The sequence below is a fragment of the Hydra vulgaris genome, chromosome 15 (genome assembly GCF_038396675.1).
Source record: "Hydra vulgaris chromosome 15, alternate assembly HydraT2T_AEP".
In the NCBI taxonomy this organism is placed as follows: domain Eukaryota; kingdom Metazoa; phylum Cnidaria; class Hydrozoa; order Anthoathecata; family Hydridae; genus Hydra; species Hydra vulgaris.
In genome coordinates, this window is record NC_088934.1 from 29,214,559 (window position 1) to 29,225,727 (window position 11,169).

Genomic DNA, 11,169 nt, shown 5'->3' on the forward strand with positions numbered 1-11,169 from the left:
ATAAATTTGATCAATTTCCAATACACTTTTTCTTTTTTTCAAAATGCAAAAATAAATAACACTAGAATAAAAGTTTGTAAACGAAAAATTAATAAATTTACTATTCCACAGTTTTATTGGTAGTGAGGTGGGATAAGATTTACCAAGAATGCAACCTTGGGCATGGCCACTAGGGTGGGTTGTACTTTTAAAATTTTGGATATGGGAGCGCGCGCAACATTTTTTTTATGTATTAGGGTATTAGAAGAGACGTGAATAATTTTTTTTTCTTAAAAAGTTTATCTAGTGTGGGCGCAGGGCGTTTGAAAAATGTCAGTTTTACGAAAATCTTATCATATTGGCATTTTTCGGTCTTTTTTATATTAGCCAAAGGAAAGGCAATTATTAAAAGACAATCAGACATAATATAGACATAAAAAAATATATATATATTCGGTGCTACTTTTTTAATGCTATACAAACACGATAGACGTAAGAAAAGTTAGCTACCATAATGGATTTTACAAAAAAATTCTACTTATAAATTTTAGAAATGGGAGCGTGCGTGATATTTTTTTTATGTATTAGGATATTAGAAAAGACGTGAATAATTTTTTTTTTCCTAAAAAGTTCATCTATTGTGGGCGCAGGGCATTTAAAAAACGATAGTTTTACTAAAAATGCATCAAATTAGGACTTTTCTGTCCTTTTATTTAAGCCTATGGCGATGCAATCATCAAAAAACAACCAGGTATAATATAGACATTAAAATAAAACATAATTTGGGGTGCTACTCTTCATAAAGTCATAAATAAAATATATAAAATGTCATCTAAAAGATACAATATATTTAAAGTTCAACTTATTTACTGTGATCATAAATAATCAAAGCAAAACATCAAAAAATTAATATTGTTTAAATTAATTTAAATAGATCTTTTTTTGATTGGTTCACGGGCATGATTTCTCGATGCGCTAATGTTGCTCTTATGAACCCATCTCTTCTATCTTTTCCAAATACCGATTGAGAAGCTCGTGTGACTTCTTGGACACATCGTTCAATAGCTTGCCCATGAACAGGAAAACAAGGTACATACATCGGAATATCATTGTATTTTAAAAGTTTATCCTTTGACAATAAACATGTAAGTAAAGGTTCGCGTCCATCCAAGCTCCAATCAATTAGATCAAAAAGTGATTCAGCATTTTCATTATGTATATGATGTTTTCTACTTCTTACACTAGTGTTTCCGTATTTTAAATCTCCTCTTAATTTTAAAATTGTTTCAACTGCAAATTGTCTTTCTGTTTTTTCTAGACTACATAACAACGTTTGAAGAACATTTTCACTATGAGCATTCCATGAAGAAGATAAAACGTAGGGCATTACAATGTCTTTAACTTTAAGTCTTTGATGACAAAGAAGTTTTAACTGCTTGAGTATATGATTAGGCCCTTCAGTCCACTTCCACTTTACTTTGATTTCAAACCAAAGTGGCGCATAAACACCAACAATAAACTCCACCAGAAGTTGCAGATTATATGCTTCTTCAACTGAAAGTACGATTTCGGAGCACCAAAGTAAACATATTCTATTTGCAAAATTCAACCATCTTGCATGCGAATGTGGACCAATTTCTTTACTTTTAAGATTTTCCGGAAAAACCCCAGCGTTAATTGCATGGGTAATTTTATAAAGATACTTTTGATCATCTGATAGCAACTTTACAACTTCAGAGTCAAGTTCTATTATTGCATTAGGAAATTCAATTTTTACTATGCTATCTTTGACTTTGAAGCTAGTTGCCTTACCTATAAGTTTTCCAATAGAACCAGAAAAATTATTTTTATACGTAGTTTTTCCATCAAGCTGAATCATTAGATGTCGGAGAGGTAGTTCATTTGTATGAAGAGAACAAATGATCCACATTAATTTTTTATCCAATTTATGTTCAAGGAAATGGATAACACCTCCTTTCCAACCAGTGTTTAAATTTGTTGAGTCTGCACCAATGGCAACTAAATAGTCTCCGACATCATGATTCATAATCCATTCGTAAATATTACCAGCTATTTGCTCAGCTGCAGTCTCAACTCTTTCTTCAGAATTGTTAGTGAAATGAAATTGGTATTTTCCTCCAGGTTCAGAACAAACGGAATAATGTTCTTCTTTTTTTTCCGATGGGTGTAATTTTCCATCTTCTTCTTCTCTCATGTACTTATTCAAATCTTTTCGTCCATCAAAAAATATACATTGAATATTATCATTCATCGCTACTTTTCAGCTCTACCTCGGATTTCTTTCATTAGCTTAGTCTTACTTCGTTTTATTTTGTTGTGATCAACGAAAATATCAGTATTTTTCTTTAAAAAATTTGCATCTTTTGCAGAAGCTAAAGTAGCAGTAGCTATGGCTGCTGCAGCTCTGTTAGATACCCCATACCTAATAGCTGCTTGAGAAACCCTGGTAATATCTAAGTAATTTTTTTTTCAAACTGAAGTCAACTTTTTCTGTATTATCTGCATTTTTGTTGCCAATGTCCGAATCGTCTGTTGTTTGAAATTCTACTGCTAAAGGAGAAAATAAATTATGTTAAACAATTTTAATGAAAAAAATTTATAATCAATTTATACTCAACTTTTTAATTCACAGTTTAAACAAAAATTGACAAAAATATTTTTAGTATTTTAGCATTTACTTGCATCCTCACTAAGTGTTCCAGGTATTTTAGAGTCTGATTCTTTTCTACCTAAATATCTTGTTAACCGATGTGTCTCTGGTATATTAACTAATCCTATTTGTAAAGAACTTTTGTTACCAATTTTATTTCTTTGAGCTTGTAGGAAAAATAGTTCTTGCAAAGGTATCTTTGCTACTTTTAGACATATGCAAGTTACATGAGCTTTAAAAAGACAACCATTGCATCCATTTTCATTACAGCTAAAGATGTTGCACTTACATTTCGTCAAGTCAAATAACTTATCAAGCTTGTCCGTATACATATTTCTTTTTTTTGTAGTTCTCAGTTTTCTAATGTCTTTTGCAATCTTCCATTCAAGGACAAGTTTATCGACTGCGTATTTTTCTGAGACCAACGGGATTGTAGAATTTGCTGACATCCAAATACTTTTTATTTTAATAAATATTTGTATACACATACATCTTGTATTCAAATGTGTAACTGATCTATCACGCAACAAAATTCCATACCGTAAACTATCTCTCAGCGTAGGCAGCTCTGATAAATAAAGTTCGAGTCCATTACCCAATAGCTCATGCAATTTAGGGCATTTTAACATTGTTTGAGCTCGAGTAGATTTAGCCATTTATAGCAATGAAATTGATGCTATGTTTGTTAAGAAATATTGGTACTTTTTGTAGTAGGTAAAAAAACGACCTTTATAAATATGTTATAAATTTGTTAATTACATTTTTATTACAATATTTAGGATGCCAAAGTGATCATAAATAAATAAAACTCGTTTAAACCGCAAATCGTCAGGAAACTATTATCTTAGTAATTATCCTACAAATAAGCTATTGGAACTTTATAAAAATAAAAAATCCTACACCATTTCCTGTATTTAAATAATTTTAATGGTTTTTAATAATAATGGAAGGGAGGATATAAGTCCAAAGCCCACAAAGTTTGATGACTATGTTTCATGATTCACCTCATTTTATACTAGTAGCATTACGCACATTGAAAATAACAACAACAAGTTTTGTATACTAATTTTTTTTTAAAGTTTTTCGTAAAACTGTCGTTTTTTAAACGCCCTGCGCCTACAATAAATGAACTTTTTAGGAAAAAAAAAATTATTCACGTCTTTTCTAATATCCTAACACATAAAAAAAATTTTACGGGCGCTCCCATTTCTAAAATTTATAAGTAGATATTTTTTGTTAAATCCATGATGGTAGCCAACTTTTCTTACGTCTATCGTGTTTGTATAGCATTAAGAAAAGTAGCACCGAATATATATATATATAATTTTTTATGTCTATATTATGTCTTATTGTTTTTTAATAATTGCCTTTCCTTTGGCTAATATAAAAAAGGCCGAAAAATGCCAATATAATAAGATTTTTGTAAAACTGACATTTTTCAAACGCCCTGCGTTTGAAAAATGTCAGTTTTACAAAAAATTATTCACGTCTCTTCTAATACCCTAATACATAAAAAAAATGTTGCGCGCGCTCCCATATCCAAAATTTTAAAAGTACGACCCACCCTAATGCCCACTCCTCTTATAATAAATTTATGGAAATTTTCTTATGGCACTATAATAATCACTTCCAATTATAGAAAAACAATTAAAAGTAAAATACTTGTCCATGGATTACTAGAGGTATAAAAAAATTTTCAAAAAAAAAGCAAAAACTTTACATCAAATATTTAAAAAGCAGCCGTGGCGCAGTGGCAGCGTACTTGCCTCAGAAACAAAGAATCCATGGTTCAACCCCACCTCTGGGCAAGTTTTGCGACTTCGGTTAGGAAGTAGGCGTGAACTTCCAATTGAATGCTCATCCGTGGTGCTCTGAGATAAGACCGAAAGAACTTTTGGCGCACCTAAATAAAATTGAAAAAAAAAAAATTGAAATGAAAAAAACATATATACTTACAAGCAATACAAAAATTTATTTAAAAAAATTCAAAGAATAACTACTAGTCAAAGCAAGTGCATCTGGTGACATTAAAAAAGCATTGAACATTTTAAAAGAAATAATTGGGAACAAAAAAACTAAATCAAATAGTTTGCCTGCTCGAATCGTCATAGACAATATAGACTAAAGTGACAAAAATAAAATAGCAAAAAAATTTTTTTTAGCATTGGCCCTAATCTTGCCTCAAAAATTGAGTTCACTAATAACTCATTTGAATCTAAGCAGAGCTAACTACAAATACAAGGAACTAAACTATCAAGAACTTAACGTTGTTCTAAACTCCTTAAATATAGGTGACTCTTTTGATAAAAAACATTATGATCTAGGCATCTTTATAGATCTGTCAAAAACTTTTGACACTGTATAATATTTTACATTTAAAAGATAGAAAACTATGGAATTAAAAACATCACTCTAGACGGGTTCAAAAACTACCTTAGCAAAAGTCAGCAATGTGTTATTTCCGACAACTATAAACACTCAAAACTGCTAAGAATAGAGTGCGGTGTCCCCCAAGGTTCCATTCTTGGACCACTTCTTAAGGTTCCATTTTTGGACCCCTTCTGTTTCTTCTATATATTAACGACCTTACAAAAACCTCAAAAAAACTTGATGTTATAAAGTTTGCCGATGTCACAAGTTTATTTTATTCCTCGAACTCAATCATAAACCTTTACGAATGTATGAACAAAGAGCTTGAAAGATTCAACATCTTGATGAAATTAAACTAGTTATCACTGAATACAGAAAAAACAAAATATATATTGTTTCATTTCAAAAAATAAAAAAAAATATACTAACTATAATTAGATAAGGTAAACATTGAAAGAACAGGAACAACTAAATTTCTTGGGATCCTTATTGACGAAAATATAACCTGGAGAGCCCATATTAGTACAATAAACACCAAAATTTCAAAAATATTGGGATACTCTACAAAGTTAAACCTATGTTGTCCCAAGATAATCTTAAATCTCTTTATTTTTCTTACATCCAAAGTTATCTTACGTGCGCTAATATTTCATGGGCAAGTACATACAAATCCAAATTGAATACTCTTTATATAAGCCAAAAACATGCATTAAGATTAGATTATCATAAAGATAAACTCACCCATGCTGAACCTTAACTAAAAACCTTGACTGCACTAAATGTTTACCAAATCAACATCTATCAAAATATTCTACTCATTCTTAAATACAATTTTAAACTAGTCCCGTCGCATTTCTCAGATAACTTTTTTCAAATTCTCAGATATATCACAAGAGCAACAGGAAACTTGACATTACCTTAAAAAATAACGAAATTCCACGATTCTCTATTTCCTACCGAGGTCCTTACCTGTATAACAAAGTGTCTGAAAAAATAGAACTTAAAGCATTAAATTATCCTGCCATCTTGACAAAAAAATTATAACACCTCATACTTAATATCAACAATTTTATTGACAAGTATTAAACTTAACAACAAGATTTGTAGTAGATTTAAACTAAAATATTTATGTGTATCACTTGATTGTATATTGTTTAATCACTTTTAACTTTATATAAAAATTAATAAGATTTACTTTACCATTTAAAGAGGTACTCGGTAATAAGACTATATAGTCTTCTACGAGTCTCCTTTACAACATTATGTTTATATTTGAAGAAACATAGTTTTTAGTTTTTTTTAAAAAGCACTGCAAGTTTTTATGATAAAAAACTTTTTTATTAAGTAAACGTTATATTTTGTTATAATTGCTTAATTACGTATTCTTATGTAATGTTATACATTTTATACTTTGCATTATATTATGTGATAGAATTGTAACGTAATGAAGTTTAAATATATTAAAGTTGTAAAAAAAAAAAAGAGTGGGAGCAGCTACGCCATCTTAACTATCCAAAAATACACATTTTTTTAAACTAAAATTAAAATTTTCATATTCAAATTTTTATCTTTATATTCATTATTTTAAAAACTGTTATAAAAAATTATATTTATATTCTACTTGAACTCAACATATACCAGTGGTGCTTTGGTTGACATATAGACCTAGGGTAAGAAGAGGGGAGGGGGAGAGAGGGAGAAGAGCGTATGGTTCCCCCCTCTGTCTTTGACCTACATCAGAATTTTTTTATTTCGAATTGCTTTTACTGTACGCCAAAGATTCCAAAAGAAAATTTAAATGCAATTATGTAACCTAATGTTGCATGGCATATCTAGAGTGGGAGCTGCTCCACCATCTTAATTATCCAGAAATACATATTTCTTTAAACTAAAATAAACGAATGATGTAATTTTATAATTATTTGTATCGTTATAAAATGTGAAAAAATTATTATTAAAAACATGCTTAAAACTACCATATTCATCTTTGTTGTGTTCATTTTTCTTTAGGGAATTTGCCAGGGTATTTGCACCCTCCCAACCAAATTAAAAAAAAAGTTTTGAAATCAAAATTGTAATAAACGTGCATTACCAAAATAATATTATACATTACAACATTGTAAAATAATACAACACAACTTTATAAAGTAATATTATACGATTGCTATCGATGGAATACTATGAATGTATTAAAATAAAGAATAAAAATTTCCTTTACAAAACATAGTTTTTAATTACACAGAGGAAGTATATAGTTACTTAGTTTTCTTTTGGTTATTAGTAAATGATTAAAAATTAAAGTTCCAACAATGAAACTATATAATAATCATTTAGACACCACGTGAAAGCCAGAGCCGTCTATCAAAATTTTTATGCAAGTTTTGTCATTTGCGATACCTTTTTGCAAGTCAAAACACCTGCGGTATCTATTTTGGCATTATTAAACATAAAAATTATGAAAATAGTACACATTATGACTATCAACAAATAGCACAAAATAACATTAAGAAAATATTAATTCTCATGAAGCAACATCAGCAGCAAGCCGGAATTTTTTTATGCAATAATCGACAGCTTCAGAGTCCGTTTCATTTTGTTGGCAGTAAGAAATAGTATAAATATTCTGTCTTGCGATCTTTTCTTTACTTTTTCTACTCTGCCATAATACATGACAGACTTAAATTGTTCAGTATCATACCATCCATTTACCACCAGTCAATTCAGTAATTGACTACATGTTTTGTAGTCAATTACTGAAAGTCATTAATATTAGTTTTTGTTCTAACTTTTTTTTTTTTCATCTAATATTTTGCATTTGTAGGTCTATCTTTTATAAACAACTGAAAAGGTTAAATACGGACAGGTTTAGTTAACTACTACCAGCCTACCTAGCAGTTATTTGCCTTAATTGACTGCGTTACTGTAGCTGGCTAGTCAAATATCTATAAATGATAGAGCTAAAAATATCACTTACGTAGCAATTGGAGCACAATACCTTCAACTAAAAAAAAAAATCTATAATTAGAACAATAACTAAATTTATTTTACAATTAAACTTATTGAAAATAATGCTTAGCAATAGAAATAATAAAAACCTTTTTCCAAATCAAAATACATAGATATATGTAAAATGAAATCAAATATTAATTTAATATTTTTAAAAATATTGTTATTATATTATCATTTATAATATTATCATTAATAACACTATTATTAAAGTTAATAGAATTAATACAAACTAGCAAAAAGCAACCCGTAATTTATGTTATGGTCGGTCTGTTACATAATTAATTTATTGTAGGTATAAGTGAGCTGTTTTCCACAATTTAGTTTAAAGTTGAAAAACCTTAAACTTATAACCTTTTAGAAATATGCCTTTAAATTAAAAGTATCAATCCATAAGTAAATTTAACATTAAAAGTATGAACAGGTAAAATAGTTTACAAGTTAATATCTAACATTATTTGAACAATTTGCAACTGAGTTAGGTCATATCAGTTTGAGGCAGAACCATTTTCTTCGACATTCCCAAAGTTCAACACAATAAGTTTTTAGTTACTAACACAATATAAAAACACTTCATCATTGACGAAATTATCAACTAATTTCTTGTAATATTTTTTATAATAACATGAACTTTAAGTAATTACCAAAATTAATATGAAGTTAACTTATGTTATACAGGAGTTAATAATTTTTTGGTATCCCTTTGATTAATCTTTCTTTAAAAAAGAAAATTGTTATCTAAAAATGTTAGATGCACACAAATAAATAAGTTTATTAAAAATGACTAAATTTATTATTTATAACCAAGCAATTGATAACAAATACGTTTTAAATAAAAAAATTTTAATTTACAATCAAACATGAGTATGACAAATTAAAAAAGATATGTAAACTTTGATCTTTTATATTGCATTAATGCGTCATATGACAAACCTAAAATAAAAATTGTAACAGATAAGTAGATATAAAAAAAAAGAAAAAATAAACTGGAAAACAATTTACTTGCTTTTGGTGACCTGTTGTGATACTGCAGTTGGTGTCGTGATGCAGCAGTTCTTGTCGGAGTTGTTCAACGGCGTTATTTCATGTTGGCCTTTAGTAAACTTTACTTAAAAAGTAATCACAACGGGTTTAAAATATTATTAATTAAAAAGCAAAACTATAAAATGCTTCAAGGAGCCAAACTATAAACATTGTTAGAAATATATTAGACTATTAGAAATAAAGAACCAAAATGAGATATAAATAAATTTATATGGGTAAATATAGCATAAGATATTTGTAAGCAGACATTAATATGTGTCTCCAGAATAATTAAAAAATAAAAAAGATTATAAAAAGATTAGACAACACAACGTAATAACACTCGCAAATAACACCACAATTTAATAAGATATTTTAAGAGCTCAGCAGAGCCGTGGCTAGGCTCCCCCACACCCCCCCAACTGGGGGGGGGCAGCTTTTTTAGGGGCCCTTTTTGTAATTTGAAATTATTTTTTTTTGTATTTTTTATATTAAGAACATTTGAACATATATATATAGTTACTGTTACTATTAATAAAAAAACATGGCCTTTTAAAGACAATATTACCAAAATTAAGCAAGCGTGAAAAAAGCAATAATATTTTTGATGTAAAAAAAAAAGAAAAAAAATGTTTAACTCCCGAGGTCCGAATTTTATGAAAAACGTGAGCTTCAAAAAAATCTGTCAAACCGTTAAAGAGAAACCATTAAGCAGCAGCCAATCGTGCGAAGAAATATATTTCTCTAATTCGCATATTTTATTAGGTGTGAATATATTATTATTTGTATTTAGATTACATATTTCAATGTTTATATATTTATGAATTATAAATTGTTTTTTATTTTATCACAATTTATCTTATCACAATAATGTTTCTGACGCACAGAGGTGTGACATTGTTAAACGTGGTTTCAAAAAGATCGAAATTGATGGTGTTCTATTGACGTCACGATGTAAACATTACTATTCCGACGCCATCTTGTAGGTCAAACTAACACATTAGCTTAAGGAGCTTTAACGCAAGGCCAATTACTATTATCTGTTAATGTGGTTCCTATAGAAAAAGATTGTTAAAAAGTTTATTATTTTGATTAAATTTATATAGAATTTAATTCTCTTTCTCATGATGTAATTAATTTTTTTTTGTTTAAACTAAAACTCAATATTAAATAACTTGTTTTCTAAACACTGCCAAACAAGTTAATTAACCTTAGCAACTAAGTAAATTGCATATAATATAATCTGAAACATTCTCAAACTTAATAAATAACCAAAAAAATAAATACAACTATTTGTGTTAACATTTTAAAAACCTTATGTTATGTATTCTAAGGCATTTTATTAAATTTTTGTTTTGAATTAATTTACATGACTCATAGTACAGTAAACATAGTTTAGTTGTTTAAGTATGCTCAATAAAGTATTAAATGGTTTTAGTATTTTTAATTGCTCTGTATATAAATAATATGCTGATGTTTATTCTATTGTAGTATCTAAATAAAACAATAATACAATACAAGCAAGCAAAACCACAAACTTAGAAGAATGTGTCATTTTAGAGGCAATCAACACTCATGCAAAAAACGTACAAAAAGTTACAGAAGTTCCAAATGATTACGATTTTACTATAAACTAAAATACTACAAACTTAAAATTGTTGAAAATTTATTTTAACCTTTAGCTGACATTCCAGAATGTTTTCCATAAAACATAGACTTTATATTTACAATTCCACTCCTAACATGGTTGCTGTTCATAAGTTTTACTTTAAAGTTAAAAGTTGTGTGTTTAAAATATAGCTGCTCTTTACATCAAATTCTGCAGCGAAAAAAGTAGACGCATTTGTTTAAAGTTCGATATGAAGGTCTTCAATAAATAGGAAGTAGAAGATATGAAGCAAATCAAAAAATTTATGAAATAAGTTGTAACATTTCAAGGACTTTTACGTAGAGTACAAGTATATTGTATGTTGATCTTGTGCCACCAAATAAACATTTCTAAAATCATATGAAGCTGTTGCAGTATTATTTATGGCTTGTCCTGCTTAAAGAAATTAAAAAAATTGGAAAAAAGACTATTCATCATTGAATAGAGTTGTAAAACCTTATTACAGTAATAA

The 11,169-nt window shown here is 28.4% G+C and overlaps 1 long non-coding RNA gene across 1 annotated transcript; it reads right to left on the minus strand.

Annotated features, from left to right (window-relative positions):
• Nucleotides 1-4,416: 4,416 nt before the first annotated feature.
• LOC136092299 (uncharacterized) lies at nt 4,417-9,163 on the minus strand. The gene is made up of 3 exons (XR_010644323.1): nt 9,029-9,163; nt 7,995-8,021; nt 4,417-4,553 (listed from the first exon to the last, which is right to left on the minus strand). It is a non-coding gene; the product is annotated as an uncharacterized LOC136092299 (long non-coding RNA).
• Between the last annotated feature and the right edge of the window lie 2,006 nt (nt 9,164-11,169).